Here is a 16,365-nt window from a genome sequence, read left to right as displayed (position 1 = left end):
CAATGAAATTTTCGTTTACGAAAGCCGTAGGCGAGTATGTCAGTTTAATCAGATACCAAACGATTACGGCAAACGGACGAACAGAGCTTGCTTGAAAGAAGCTACTAGTGCAATTTTCGCGTTCTGATATTAAGGTGAAGGTGCCGACTCGCACTTTCTCCAGACGCGAAGTGTCTACTATTTTTGATATTTATATCGTTTAACGCTAATATATAACTGAGAGATAATGATTACGCAATATTTTGCTCGATTAGACGTCTTTAGCCAGGCAGAGTATAATATTTTTCCTTAAGTTATGGGAACAGAAAGATCGTGAAAGGGGGTATAGCTCAGTCCAGATCAGTTCCGCCGCAGCAGCGGCCCTTGTGCAGACGTGCCGGAGTGCTCGCTCCGCGCGTGTTTGGCGGCGTTTGCAGCTGGTTTGGTCTTGTGAGTACATAATGGCCTTTGCCATGGACGATCAGTTACGCCGTTACACGTTGCGTTTCCAATTTCCGTTCGGTTTTGGCCGACCACATGTCTACGAATTAGTCGATTTTTCCTTCGACAGATTGGGTCTTAAAGACGAGGAAGTTTTAGAATTTCATACGATTTTCTGGCGAATGCCGTCTACGTGAAACTTATTAGTGACGAGCCCTGTTTACGTGTAATGGACTTAACTAAGGGTACCGCCGAGTTCGTTAATTCTGATGGTGAAATTTGTAAAGTTGTCGTTACCCATGCTGGGTTAGTCCTGCGCACGGTCCGTGTATTCAACCTACCATTTGAAATCGATCTTGAACGTATTCGGCAATGTCTGTCCCAGTATGGGAACGTATTGGAACTTCACCAAGAGCAGTGGAGCGGACTTAAACACTTCAATGTGGATAATGGTGTCCGGGTAGCGCGAATTGATCTATCCAAACATATCCCGTCGAACATCGTGGTACAAGGCTTCCGGGCACTCGTAATGTACGAGGGGCAACCACGTACATGTGTCCTTTGTGGCTCTCCGGACCATCTGAAGGTTGCGTGTCCCCGTGCTAAACCAGTGCGTCGTGTTTTCCGACAACGTGATGGCCTTGTAGTTGGGCAGGATGGTAATAGGCCCACGTATGCCGAGAGCCTTGTCGGTCCGTCTGTCGTTAGCGCGCCACAGCTGCACGCGGCTGAGGTTGTGCCAGACGTGGCCGCCGCCGATGTAAACACAGCTACGGCGAGCCGACTGCTCGTTGCTCCTGACGTGGAAAACTATGCAACCGATGGAGCCGGAAATTCGCGCCCTTCCGATGCTGGCGTGGTCCGTGTGGAACTTCCGCCTCGGTTGCCCGATCGACATTTGCTCCCATCTGTGGAGAGTTTTCCACCTGCGGACTCTGATGACCAGCCGCGAGTTTCCCATCCCCTTGAAGTGTCTTCTCCAGTCAGCGTAGCTTCCGGCAAAGAACAGTCTCCCACGGGAGCTACCCCTACCGCTGCGAAATCTGACAACAACGAACAAGTCGAGGACACCCGTCCTCAGAGGAAAGGACGACAAAAGAAATCGGTCCGTAAGCGGAGTGACGAGGAAACTCGTACTCTTGAACAGAAACTGCAGCGTACTATCAAGCAGTTCCGGACGGATGAATGTGAGAGAATCGTCACAGACAATGGCGTACCGGTCGTGCAGCATTCAGAGGAACCCGATATGGGGATGCATGTCGACAGTTCTGGACCCGATGCATTTCTGGATACCACTCCCTCGCCGGGGTCGAGCAGGCAGCCTTCCTGGGCTGACGATACGCATTAACATGGCATCACCCTTCTTATGCGGGATTACAAAATTGCAACTGCTAATATAAATCGAATAACATCTGATGTAAAATTAAAATGTTTGACTGACTATGTGTATGCCGCCGATATAGATATCGTATTCCTACAAGAAGTCGTCACACCCAAGGTCGGGAATGTCACAGGCTATGAGGCCCTCATAAATATTGGCGATGAGGCAGGGACTGCAATTTTGTACAAAGCGGGCATCACTTGTAGACCTCGAGCGATTTTAGAAACGGGTCGAGGGATTGTCGTACAATTCGAAGATTTGCTTTTGGTCAACGTCTATGCCCCGACTGGATCTGCAGGCCGAAGGGATAGGAGTGTTTTTTATCGCGATGAAATTGTGCCATTATTATCCTGTGGTTGTTCGAAGATGTTATTGGGCGGCGATTTTAATTGTGTCCGAATTTTAATTTTTGTTTGGAGTTGCGAGATTTAATTGATGGGCTGGACTTACAAGATACCTGGTGCTTACTTCGCCCGCAGGTGACCGGATATACTTATGTTACCACTGCCTCCGCTAGTCGTCTGGATAGGTTTTATGTATCTAAAGACATTTTAAGCACTGCCAGGGATTGTGAAATATGGCCTGTTAATTTTAGCGACCACTGTGCTTATCACATCACGCTTAGGCACGTCTCGCAGAAAACCTTTTTGGGTCGAGGCGTATGGCAACTGAACGTCGCACTGTTGGACGACGGCGACCTGAAGAAGGATCTCATTGCAACGTGGCAGTGGTGCCTCCAGCGACGACAAAGGTATAGGGAGCGTGTTCATTGGTGGACGGAGCTAGTCAAACCGCACATAAAGAAATGTATTTGTCAGTTTGCCAGGGCCAAGGCGTACTGGAAGAAACAGACGTTGGAATTTTATTTTACCGCTCTCCGCCAGTTGTACAACGATTCCTCTGCACTGCCTGGCAATCTCCTTCGCATTAAACGTACCAAAGCCAAAATCACCGCATTGGTTCGTGAGTCTCTGGCAGGAGCCCAAGTCAGGGCACGCGCTTTCGATGGCACCTTTAACGAGTCAGCGTCCTTGTACCACGTCATACGGGAAGCTCAAAGAGGCAGACAAAAAATCATTACTCAACTGACAGATGACGATGGTTGTGTTTATGATGAGCAAGGCGAGCTTAAGGCTTTTATTCGGAATCATTTCCGGCAACTTTACTCACTGCCTGACCCAGATGTAGAGGCGGGAGAGGAATTTTTGTCTAACATTACGGCATCGGTGGATCCGGACGACCGCGCACAGCTCCTGGCAAACATAACTAACTTCGAAGTGAAGTCAATCATTATGTCTGCGGCGAAAGGAAAAGCTGCAGGATCAGACGGTTTGCCGGTTGTATTTTATCTTCGGTATTGGGATGTTTTCGGCGACGAACTGACTATCATGTATAATGAACTGTTAACGCATACTGCTTTTCCATCGCAGTTCACTGAGGGCCTGATAGTCTTAGTCTCCAAACCGTCACCAGGGACTTCACTCAATAACTTACGACCAATCACCCTACTCAATGCAGATTTCAAAATCTTTACTCGGATTCTGAATGCCAGACTCAAGCCAGTCCTTAGTAAAGTGCTTGGTTCATACCACATGAACGTGGTTCCTGGTCGACCGATGATAGACGCCCTGTGCGAATACCGAGATATTGCATATTTGACTTGGATTTGCAAGACCACGTTGGCAATAGTCTTTTTTGACTTCGACAAGGCATTTGATCGGACTAACCATGGATTTCTATTCAGAACGCTGGACAAACTGGGTTTCAACCAGCATTTCGTACAGATAATCAGGAACTGTATCTGCAATACGTCTTCTCGCGTGAAATTCAACGGCCAGTTAACAGCCCCTGTGCCCATTCAACAAGGTTTGCAACAAGGGTGCCCGCTTTCCACGACTCTTTTCGCCATTGCTATAGAGCCCCTACTGAAAACGTTTTGCGTCACCTTACCGGGTCTTCAAACGCTGAATACGAAGACCGTCTGTCATGCCTATGCGGACGATATCAGCGTCCTTATCAACAACGACGAAGAGTTCGATACCGTGCGACGGATTGTCCACCGGTATGCCAGCGCCTGCGGTGCACGCCTTAACGAACGGAAATCCAAAGTCTTGCATTTAGGTCCGCAGGCTCGCTTCGCGGACACCGTTTGGTTAGAGGCAACCAACCAGCTCAAGCACCTTGGTTTGATTCTCACTCCGAATCCACGGGAAATGGTAAGAGTGAATTGGGAACAGAAGCTCAACGTCCTTCGAGCTTTGATTCGAGAGCACAGTATGCGGTGTTTAGACCGGATTCAGAGAGCACATTTCGTCACTTATTATGTTCTCAGCAAGATTTACCATGTTGCCGCTGTTCTCCCTATTCCTCCTGATATTGCAAACAGAATCTTAGCCCTTGCAGGCTGGTACATTTGGCGAGATAATATTTTTAAAGTCGCTTTCAAGGCTACCGCTTTACCTCGGTATAAAGGTGGTTTAGCCCTTAAAAATGTTGAATTACAGTGCTTAGCGATTTTTCTAGCTCGAACAACAAGGATCTTACGATATAGTCAGACAGGTCTTACAGCGCGTCTATTCCAGCAGTTACGACCACCGGATATGACGCCACCGATAAATGTTGGACATATCCATCCCGAGCTCGTTCATATTCGCCGATATTACGTGGAGTCCAGCTATGTGCATCAACACCTGCAACCACTCACTGCTGCGGCTGTCTACAGTGTATTTACGAATCGGCAACAGAATAACTCTATAGAAATGAAGTATCCTGGCAAGAACTGGCGACAAATTTGGGTGAATATCAGCACTCCTCTTCTTCATTCCCGAGTTCGTTCCGTGTGGTATGATGTTGTGAACGAGGTGATGCCCACGGGGGAAAAATTGTGTAAGATCCAACTACGGCCTACACCGACTTGCGACACATGTGGCCATGTGGAAACATTGCAGCACATATTATACTGCAGAGATCAGACGCAAATCTGGAATTGGACGAGAATGAATCTGGCTCTTATTAATAGAACGACGGTATCCGCAATACAACTGCAAGATATATTCCACCCGGACTGGAAATTATATCCGAAATCTAAAAATAATAGCTATACCTGGTTAATTGGACAGTACCTATATTATATGCTGACGACTAAACCGCCTACACTTTCTGATTTTCATATGTATCTTACTGCCGAATATTACGCGATCAAACGATTACGAAAGTATAAAGAAAAGTTTCTGAATTTTCTCACTGTTGCTTTGAATGATGGGAAGCTTTAAGTGTGCGAACCAATGGGTACGATCATTGCTTTTTTTAAATTTATTTCTTCTATTATCAGGGTATCTAATTGTCAGTTTTCAGGACTCCATTGCTTCATAGGTTGTACAATGTGTGCACCTAAGGACAACGAGAAGCAGCATGCAACAAGATGCCAAATTTGTGGAGTCAGTATTTATTTCTGGTTTTTTACGTTACTCAGAAGACAAGTATAGTTTAATTTGACGAATTTTAACAGACGGGGCAGTATTTCTTTCTAGATACCCATCTTTCCTGTATATGGAACTTTATTTTCTATTATTATTTACGATGCTGAAAGAGAAACTTCTGATCTTGTTGTTTTTGTCTCCACTAACTCAAGGAACACACTCTAGTACCCAGTTACTTTCGTTAATAACTACAAGAAAACAGCACGGCGGTAATCTCGGCGAACTTACTCTCAACGCTAAGAGATGACAACTTTGAATCATGCCTTCAGGAAACTGAATCATCGACGAATGCAGAACGACACGGAAACATTTATCCTATTATTAAGTGAAGACGAGCTTGAGACGTAGTGATCCTGAGATCTACCACCGCAAAAAAAAAAAAAAAAAAAAGAGTCGTAGAGCATTCGACTGCAGATCGAGAGGTCCCCGGTTCAATCCCGGGTGCCCCCTTCATTTTTCAGTATCTCGAAAAAACAAATGACGATTGTCGCGGTGAGTTGCAAATACATGTTTGAGATGCCATACCGAAGGCTTTGGAGCAACATTTCAATGGGGGGGATCGCAGCCCAGGGTCTTGCAGGTCATCGTCCTCCCGCCATGAGGTCGAACTGTACGAAATCCACTTGCTTGGGGGAAGAATCTTGTACACTGAATTTTGTAGAATATGGTGATAGGCAAAAGTTTTCATGTACTGCTGCACGGAGAAACAAAAATTGGAGGAGCTGGGATTTGAACCCAGGACTTTCTGCATGCGAAGCAGACACTCTACCACTGAGTTACACCCCCGCCAGAGCAAGTACATCTGGGACGAGTGTCTCGTGGATCCTACTGTCATTATTTCTGAACGGTACAGCAAGTGTTCGAGGAACCTATTCATGACAAGACCTAAGCAGCGTCGACTCCGTGGCGCAACGGTAGCGCGTCTGACTCCACATCAGAAGGTTGCGTGTTCAAATCACGTCTGGGTCACAATGAAATTTTCGTTTACGAAAGCCGTAGGCGAGTATGTCAGTTTAATCAGATACCAAACGATTACGGCAAACGGACGAACAGAGCTTGCTTGAAAGAAGCTACTAGTGCAATTTTCGCGTTCTGATATTAAGGTGAAGGTGCCGACTCGCACTTTCTCCAGACGCGAAGTGTCTACTATTTTTGATATTTATATCGTTTAACGCTAATATATAACTGAGAGATAATGATTACGCAATATTTTGCTTGATTAGACGTCTTTAGCCAGGCAGAGTATAATATTTTTCCTTAAGTTATGGGAACAGAAAGATCGTGAAAGGGGGTATAGCTCAGTCCAGATCAGTTCCGCCGCAGCAGCGGCCCTTGTGCAGACGTGCCGGAGTGCTCGCTCCGCGCGTGTTTGGCGGCGTTTGCAGCTGGTTTGGTCTTGTGAGTACATAATGGCCTTTGCCATGGACGATCAGTTACGCCGTTACACGTTGCGTTTCCAATTTCCGTTCGGTTTTGGCCGACCACATGTCTACGAATTAGTCGATTTTTTCTTCGACAGATTGGGTCTTAAAGACGAGGAAGTTTTAGAATTTCATACGATTTTCTGGCGAATGCCGTCTACGTGAAACTTATTAGTGACGAGCCCTGTTTACGTGTAATGGACTTAACTAAGGGTACCGCCGAGTTCGTTAATTCTGATGGTGAAATTTGTAAAGTTGTCGTTACCCATGCTGGGTTAGTCCTGCGCACGGTCCGTGTATTCAACCTACCATTTGAAATCGATCTTGAACGTATTCGGCAATGTCTGTCCCAGTATGGGAACGTATTGGAACTTCACCAAGAGCAGTGGAGCGGACTTAAACACTTCAATGTGGATAATGGTGTCCGGGTAGCGCGAATTGATCTATCCAAACATATCCCGTCGAACATCGTGGTACAAGGCTTCCGGGCACTCGTAATGTACGAGGGGCAACCACGTACATGTGTCCTTTGTGGCTCTCCGGACCATCTGAAGGTTGCGTGTCCCCGTGCTAAACCAGTGCGTCGTGTTTTCCGACAACGTGATGGCCTTGTAGTTGGGCAGGATGGTAATAGGCCCACGTATGCCGAGAGCCTTGTCGGTCCGTCTGTCGTTAGCGCGCCACAGCTGCACGCGGCTGAGGTTGTGCCAGACGTGGCCGCCGCCGATGTAAACACAGCTACGGCGAGCCGACTGCTCGTTGCTCCTGACGTGGAAAACTATGCAACCGATGGAGCCGGAAATTCGCGCCCTTCCGATGCTGGCGTGGTCCGTGTGGAACTTCCGCCTCGGTTGCCCGATCGACATTTGCTCCCATCTGTGGAGAGTTTTCCACCTGCGGACTCTGATGACCAGCCGCGAGTTTCCCATCCCCTTGAAGTGTCTTCTCCAGTCAGCGTAGCTTCCGGCAAAGAACAGTCTCCCACGGGAGCTACCCCTACCGCTGCGAAATCTGACAACAACGAACAAGTCGAGGACACCCGTCCTCAGAGGAAAGGACGACAAAAGAAATCGGTCCGTAAGCGGAGTGACGAGGAAACTCGTACTCTTGAACAGAAACTGCAGCGTACTATCAAGCAGTTCCGGACGGATGAATGTGAGAGAATCGTCACAGACAATGGCGTACCGGTCGTGCAGCATTCAGAGGAACCCGATATGGGGATGCATGTCGACAGTTCTGGACCCGATGCATTTCTGGATACCACTCCCTCGCCGGGGTCGAGCAGGCAGCCTTCCTGGGCTGACGATACGCATTAACATGGCATCACCCTTCTTATGCGGGATTACAAAATTGCAACTGCTAATATAAATCGAATAACATCTGATGTAAAATTAAAATGTTTGACTGACTATGTGTATGCCGCCGATATAGATATCGTATTCCTACAAGAAGTCGTCACACCCAAGGTCGGGAATGTCACAGGCTATGAGGCCCTCATAAATATTGGCGATGAGGCAGGGACTGCAATTTTGTACAAAGCGGGCATCACTTGTAGACCTCGAGCGATTTTAGAAACGGGTCGAGGGATTGTCGTACAATTCGAAGATTTGCTTTTGGTCAACGTCTATGCCCCGACTGGATCTGCAGGCCGAAGGGATAGGAGTGTTTTTTATCGCGATGAAATTGTGCCATTATTATCCTGTGGTTGTTCGAAGATGTTATTGGGCGGCGATTTTAATTGTGTCCGAATTTTAATTTTTGTTTGGAGTTGCGAGATTTAATTGATGGGCTGGACTTACAAGATACCTGGTGCTTACTTCGCCCGCAGGTGACCGGATATACTTATGTTACCACTGCCTCCGCTAGTCGTCTGGATAGGTTTTATGTATCTAAAGACATTTTAAGCACTGCCAGGGATTGTGAAATATGGCCTGTTAATTTTAGCGACCACTGTGCTTATCACATCACGCTTAGGCACGTCTCGCAGAAAACCTTTTTGGGTCGAGGCGTATGGCAACTGAACGTCGCACTGTTGGACGACGGCGACCTGAAGAAGGATCTCATTGCAACGTGGCAGTGGTGCCTCCAGCGACGACAAAGGTATAGGGAGCGTGTTCATTGGTGGACGGAGCTAGTCAAACCGCACATAAAGAAATGTATTTGTCAGTTTGCCAGGGCCAAGGCGTACTGGAAGAAACAGACGTTGGAATTTTATTTTACCGCTCTCCGCCAGTTGTACAACGATTCCTCTGCACTGCCTGGCAATCTCCTTCGCATTAAACGTACCAAAGCCAAAATCACCGCATTGGTTCGTGAGTCTCTGGCAGGAGCCCAAGTCAGGGCACGCGCTTTCGATGGCACCTTTAACGAGTCAGCGTCCTTGTACCACGTCATACGGGAAGCTCAAAGAGGCAGACAAAAAATCATTACTCAACTGACAGATGACGATGGTTGTGTTTATGATGAGCAAGGCGAGCTTAAGGCTTTTATTCGGAATCATTTCCGGCAACTTTACTCACTGCCTGACCCAGATGTAGAGGCGGGAGAGGAATTTTTGTCTAACATTACGGCATCGGTGGATCCGGACGACCGCGCACAGCTCCTGGCAAACATAACTAACTTCGAAGTGAAGTCAATCATTATGTCTGCGGCGAAAGGAAAAGCTGCAGGATCAGACGGTTTGCCGGTTGTATTTTATCTTCGGTATTGGGATGTTTTCGGCGACGAACTGACTATCATGTATAATGAACTGTTAACGCATACTGCTTTTCCATCGCAGTTCACTGAGGGCCTGATAGTCTTAGTCTCCAAACCGTCACCAGGGACTTCACTCAATAACTTACGACCAATCACCCTACTCAATGCAGATTTCAAAATCTTTACTCGGATTCTGAATGCCAGACTCAAGCCAGTCCTTAGTAAAGTGCTTGGTTCATACCACATGAACGTGGTTCCTGGTCGACCGATGATAGACGCCCTGTGCGAATACCGAGATATTGCATATTTGACTTGGATTTGCAAGACCACGTTGGCAATAGTCTTTTTTGACTTCGACAAGGCATTTGATCGGACTAACCATGGATTTCTATTCAGAACGCTGGACAAACTGGGTTTCAACCAGCATTTCGTACAGATAATCAGGAACTGTATCTGCAATACGTCTTCTCGCGTGAAATTCAACGGCCAGTTAACAGCCCCTGTGCCCATTCAACAAGGTTTGCAACAAGGGTGCCCGCTTTCCACGACTCTTTTCGCCATTGCTATAGAGCCCCTACTGAAAACGTTTTGCGTCACCTTACCGGGTCTTCAAACGCTGAATACGAAGACCGTCTGTCATGCCTATGCGGACGATATCAGCGTCCTTATCAACAACGACGAAGAGTTCGATACCGTGCGACGGATTGTCCACCGGTATGCCAGCGCCTGCGGTGCACGCCTTAACGAACGGAAATCCAAAGTCTTGCATTTAGGTCCGCAGGCTCGCTTCGCGGACACCGTTTGGTTAGAGGCAACCAACCAGCTCAAGCACCTTGGTTTGATTCTCACTCCGAATCCACGGGAAATGGTAAGAGTGAATTGGGAACAGAAGCTCAACGTCCTTCGAGCTTTGATTCGAGAGCACAGTATGCGGTGTTTAGACCGGATTCAGAGAGCACATTTCGTCACTTATTATGTTCTCAGCAAGATTTACCATGTTGCCGCTGTTCTCCCTATTCCTCCTGATATTGCAAACAGAATCTTAGCCCTTGCAGGCTGGTACATTTGGCGAGATAATATTTTTAAAGTCGCTTTCAAGGCTACCGCTTTACCTCGGTATAAAGGTGGTTTAGCCCTTAAAAATGTTGAATTACAGTGCTTAGCGATTTTTCTAGCTCGAACAACAAGGATCTTACGATATAGTCAGACAGGTCTTACAGCGCGTCTATTCCAGCAGTTACGACCACCGGATATGACGCCACCGATAAATGTTGGACATATCCATCCCGAGCTCGTTCATATTCGCCGATATTACGTGGAGTCCAGCTATGTGCATCAACACCTGCAACCACTCACTGCTGCGGCTGTCTACAGTGTATTTACGAATCGGCAACAGAATAACTCTATAGAAATGAAGTATCCTGGCAAGAACTGGCGACAAATTTGGGTGAATATCAGCACTCCTCTTCTTCATTCCCGAGTTCGTTCCGTGTGGTATGATGTTGTGAACGAGGTGATGCCCACGGGGGAAAAATTGTGTAAGATCCAACTACGGCCTACACCGACTTGCGACACATGTGGCCATGTGGAAACATTGCAGCACATATTATACTGCAGAGATCAGACGCAAATCTGGAATTGGACGAGAATGAATCTGGCTCTTATTAATAGAACGACGGTATCCGCAATACAACTGCAAGATATATTCCACCCGGACTGGAAATTATATCCGAAATCTAAAAATAATAGCTATACCTGGTTAATTGGACAGTACCTATATTATATGCTGACGACTAAACCGCCTACACTTTCTGATTTTCATATGTATCTTACTGCCGAATATTACGCGATCAAACGATTACGAAAGTATAAAGAAAAGTTTCTGAATTTTCTCACTGTTGCTTTGAATGATGGGAAGCTTTAAGTGTGCGAACCAATGGGTACGATCATTGCTTTTTTTAAATTTATTTCTTCTATTATCAGGGTATCTAATTGTCAGTTTTCAGGACTCCATTGCTTCATAGGTTGTACAATGTGTGCACCTAAGGACAACGAGAAGCAGCATGCAACAAGATGCCAAATTTGTGGAGTCAGTATTTATTTCTGGTTTTTTACGTTACTCAGAAGACAAGTATAGTTTAATTTGACGAAGTTTAACAGACGGGGCAGTATTTCTTTCTAGATACCCATCTTTCCTGTATATGGAACTTTATTTTCTATTATTATTTACGATGCTGAAAGAGAAACTTCTGATCTTGTTGTTTTTGTCTCCACTAACTCAAGGAACACACTCTAGTACCCAGTTACTTTCGTTAATAACTACAAGAAAACAGCACGGCGGTAATCTCGGCGAACTTACTCTCAACGCTAAGAGATGACAACTTTGAATCATGCCTTCAGGAAACTGAATCATCGACGAATGCAGAACGACACGGAAACATTTATCCTATTATTAAGTGAAGACGAGCTTGAGACGTAGTGATCCTGAGATCTACCACCGCAAAAAAAAAAAAAAAAAAAAAAGAGTCGTAGAGCATTCGACTGCAGATCGAGAGGTCCCCGGTTCAATCCCGGGTGCCCCCTTCATTTTTCAGTATCTCGAAAAAACAAATGACGATTGTCGCGGTGAGTTGCAAATACATGTTTGAGATGCACCCTGCACGTCATACCGAAGGCTTTGGAGCAACATTTCAATGGGGGGGATCGCAGCCCAGGGTCTTGCAGGTCATCGTCCTCCCGCCATGAGGTCGAACTGTACGAAATCCACTTGCTTGGGGGAAGAATCTTGTACACTGAATTTTGTAGAATATGGTGATAGGCAAAAGTTTTCATGTACTGCTGCACGGAGAAACAAAAATTGGAGGAGCTGGGATTTGAACCCAGGACTTTCTGCATGCGAAGCAGACACTCTACCACTGAGTTACACCCCCGCCAGAGCAAGTACATCTGGGACGAGTGTCTCGTGGATCCTACTGTCATTATTTCTGAACGGTACAGCAAGTGTTCGAGGAACCTATTCATGACAAGACCTAAGCAGCGTCGACTCCGTGGCGCAACGGTAGCGCGTCTGACTCCACATCAGAAGGTTGCGTGTCCAAATCACGTCGGGGTCACAATGAAATTTTCGTTTACGAAAGCCATAGGCGAGTATGTCAGTTTAATCAGATACCAAACGATTACGGAGAACGGACGAACAGAACTTGCTTGAAAAAAGCTACTAGTGCAATTTTCGCGTTCTGACATTAAGGTGAAGACGCCGACTCGCACTTTCTCCAGGCGCGAAGTGTCTAGTATTTTTGATATTTATATCGTTTAACGCTAATATATAACTGAGAGATAATGATTACGCAATATTTTGCTCGATTAGACGTCTTTCGCCAGGCAGAGTATACTATTTTTCCTTAAGTTATGGGAACAGAAAGATCGTGAAAGGGGGTATAGCTCAGTCGTAGTTCCGCTTGCGACGCCGTGCCGGTCGCACGTGTTGTGCCTTCGCTCCGCAATAGCGTGTGCAAGACGTGACTACTTTCGTTGTTTACGTTGTTTGCTAGATTTGCTGTCTTGTGCTTCTGTCACTTCACTTCGCTTTTGTGTTTTGTGTCGTTTTGTGTTAGCGGTCTCGACCGTTTAATAAGTGGATATGTCGTCCAGGTTGTTCCCAAGGAAATGTACTCTGTGTTTCGAATTTGACAAGTCTACACGTCATGTTCAACCGAGTTCCATGGAAGTTCACGATTTCATAGTGGATGTCATTGGTATTACGTCTGACCAGGTTCATACTGCCTATTACGACACCGATCTCTACTGTTTCTTCGTCAAGTTGTTAAACCCTGTGTTACTGGAGAGGATTCTGTTAAAACATGGTAGCAGAGCTGAGCTCCGTCATCGTGACGCCTCGGTGAGTACTGTTCTTATATCCAGTGCTGATGTAGCATACAAAAATGTCCGTGTGTACAACCTGCCACCGGCAGTTGAAAACTGTTATTTACGTGAGATTTTGACGAAGTATGGGGAGGTCAAGCAAATCCGTAACGAACGTTGGTCTAGTCAGCATCGGTTACAGTGTTTTAGTGGCGTCCGGTCAGTCGAAATGCACGTCAAGCAAGATATCCCCTCCCATCTTATTGTTTGTGGGTATAAAGTGCATGTCACGTACAGTGGGCAACCAGGCACATGCTTTATTTGTAATGAAACTGGCCACTTGCGTACGAACTGCCCTAAACGTGTATTTGTTCTCAAAAGTACTTTGGAACAGCGTAAAAAATTGACATTGGCCGATCTTGTTAGGGAGGCACCAATCACGGACATCGAACGCTCTAGTGATAGTGAAATATTGCCCCCGGAGCCTGGTTTGCCTGTTGCCGACTTTCCACCCTTTCCTTCAAAACCGGTTACGGATACGCCTGCTTCCAAATCTGACGTGCAGCTGCTGAGCCACAAACGGCGACGAACGTGTGATGATGATAGTCCGGACGAGGATCTCCAGGAATTAGAACACGGCGTCCCACAAGAGATGCCGGTTACAGTTACTGACTCAAGTTTTTCTGAACTGTCGCACGCAGCTGTCGACGCTGCGGCTATTGACGTCATTCCGAGTGACGTACAGGCAGCTTTGGCATCACAACAGCCGAGCACGCCGCCTGAAGTCGCGACGTCACCACAGGCCGAATCACAACAAGCGCGTGCTTCCGATAAGCATAACGAGGAAGGCAGTACTTGTGTACAAACTGAAGGAAGTCACCGTCCGTCTACAAACAAACACGAAGTTCGAGCTAGTGACAACAAACAAACTTGTCCTAAGGAGGAAATTGAGTGCCGGCCAGCTTCTGAGTCAGTTCTTTCTGCAGATCAGATGGCTGAGGCGTCACATCACGTTATAGATTGCGAAGTCACTCAGGACCCTCCCACACCTCCGTCTGCCGATGTGTTCCCTAGCAGAGCACGTAGTAGGACCAAAGTTCAACCGAACGTCAACGCAGTACGGAAGAAAAACATACCCAACGACACCCAAGTGACTGTTCGTATTACTCCCGACAATGCAGCCCATTCCTAAGTTTCTATGACATTGTAATGCGACCAGTGTTGTTTAGTGACCCTTTACGTACCTCACTGTTATAATGGCACAAGCGTACAAATTCGTCTCCCTGAACATCAATAAGATTCGATCTGATCTCAAAATTGCGGCCCTACAGCAGTTTCTATACGAATCTGACGCTGATATTGTGTTGTTGCAGGAAGTTACTGTTTTCAATCTCTTCATCTCTGGTTTTAAAACCATATCAAACGTTGCTCCTGAGGAAAGTACAGGTACCGCACTTTTATCACGGGAAGGTATTCCAGTTGGGGAGATCGAGTTTTTAGATTCCGGTCGAGGAGTGAGCTGTAAAATTTTTGATGTAACCCTTGTTAACTTATATGCCCCGTCAGGCAACACCAACAAATTCGAACGGTCACGTTTTTATAAGGAGGATGTTACGTATCTGTTGAGGCGAAGTCCTCAAAACCTGATAATAGGAGGTGACTTCAACTGTGTTCTACGTAAAAACGATCAGTCCCCTAATTTTAACTACTGTAAAGAACTGCACGAGCTCGTTAAGAATATTAAGCTGAAAGATGCTTGGGAACTGACGTATCCTACTTTAGTTAAATTCACTTTTTTCACCGTTACTTCATGCAGCCGTCTGGATAGAATTTATCTATCGGACTGTATCAGTGACAGACTCCTAGCGGTTGACGTAATCCCGGCTAGTTTTACCGACCACTGCGCTGTTACGGCAACAGTTCACTTAAATCGACAGCCTACCAAATTATTTCGTTCCCCGTGGATGTTAAACATATCGCATCTGGCGGACGCTGAATTATTTGACGTTATCAGGCATGTGTGGGACACTTGTTTGCGTTCCATCACTTTTTATCCGACTAAAGCGATGTGGTGGACCACTGTTGCGAAACCAAAGCTTCGAAAAAGTCTCATTTATTATAGTGCTCAGAAAGCACGCGCCTGCAAGGAGACCTTTGAGTTTTACTACACTGTGTGCGACAACTGTATGATTCATCCACTGCGACCAACACTAACTTTCCATCAATTCAATGTGTCAAGGCTAAACTTGTCAGCTTGAAGCGTCAACAATTGGAAGGTCTGAAAGTTAAATCCAAACCTAAATCTGTTTTAGCCGACGAAATGACATCTATGTACCATTTATTCAAGCATTTATCACGCCGCCGCCGGGCTTTCATTGATGTTTTGGAAAGAGATAATGGGGAATTACTCTCTACTCAAGCGGCCATTATTAGTGAAATTCACCAACATTTCCAACGACTGTATTCCAGTGAGATTGTCAATGAACCTGCTGTCAGTGCAGTGGTCAATGTTTTGGATAGGGCGATTACTCCTGCTGAAAATGTCGACTTTTTATCGGATTTCACTCCCGAGGAAGTTTTAGCCTTGATCTCCAAGTCTCCTTCCTTTAAATCGCCTGGTCCTGATGGTTTGCCCAAGGAATTTTATATCAAATTCTGGAATGTCCTTGGTGGTACTTTTACTGAAATTGTTAATGAAGTCATGAGTGGTGGTCCTCATCCTGCCGAGTTCAAAGTGGGTAGAATTGTTTTAGTCCCGAAGAGAACTGGTCACAAGCGAGTTGATAATCTCCGTCCAATCACATTATTGAACTTTGATTATAAAACGATTGCCCGAGCGATTAATAGCAGAATGACCCCCATCCTTGGGAAAGTTATTGATTCACATCAGTCTTGCCTTCCAGGGAGATCCATTATGACTCCGGTTGCGGAGTACAGAGACGTTATTTCAGTAGCGGCCGTAACCAACATCAAATGTGCTTTCCTCTTTCTTGACTTTTGCGAAGCTTTTGACCGCGTTACTCATCACTCATCACTGCAACGAATTGGACTCGAAGAACGAGCCGTGGCAGTCATTCGGAATATGATAACAGGCATTACTGCTAGG

At 46.2% G+C, this 16,365-nt stretch overlaps 4 non-coding genes across 4 annotated transcripts; 2 read left to right on the top strand and 2 right to left on the bottom strand.

The window, feature by feature from the left end:
- Window positions 1–5,994: 5,994 nt before the first annotated feature.
- Trnaa-cgc (transfer RNA alanine (anticodon CGC)) lies at window positions 5,995–6,066 on the bottom strand. Its single transcript has one exon. It is a non-coding gene; the product is annotated as a tRNA-Ala (tRNA).
- Window positions 6,067–6,177: 111 nt separating this feature from the next.
- Window positions 6,178–6,249, top strand: Trnaw-cca (transfer RNA tryptophan (anticodon CCA)). Its single transcript has one exon. It is a non-coding gene; the product is annotated as a tRNA-Trp (tRNA).
- A 6,007-nt stretch (window positions 6,250–12,256) lies between these two features.
- Trnaa-cgc (transfer RNA alanine (anticodon CGC)) lies at window positions 12,257–12,328 on the bottom strand. Its single transcript has one exon. It is a non-coding gene; the product is annotated as a tRNA-Ala (tRNA).
- A 111-nt stretch (window positions 12,329–12,439) lies between these two features.
- Window positions 12,440–12,511, top strand: Trnaw-cca (transfer RNA tryptophan (anticodon CCA)). The gene has a single exon. It is a non-coding gene; the product is annotated as a tRNA-Trp (tRNA).
- The last annotated feature ends 3,854 nt before the right edge of the window (window positions 12,512–16,365 follow it).

The sequence above is a fragment of the Schistocerca serialis genome, chromosome 4 (genome assembly GCF_023864345.2).
Source record: "Schistocerca serialis cubense isolate TAMUIC-IGC-003099 chromosome 4, iqSchSeri2.2, whole genome shotgun sequence".
Taxonomy (NCBI): domain Eukaryota; kingdom Metazoa; phylum Arthropoda; class Insecta; order Orthoptera; family Acrididae; genus Schistocerca; species Schistocerca serialis.
Note: the sequence above shows the minus strand (reverse complement) of the source record. Positions and strands in the feature narration are given on the sequence as shown.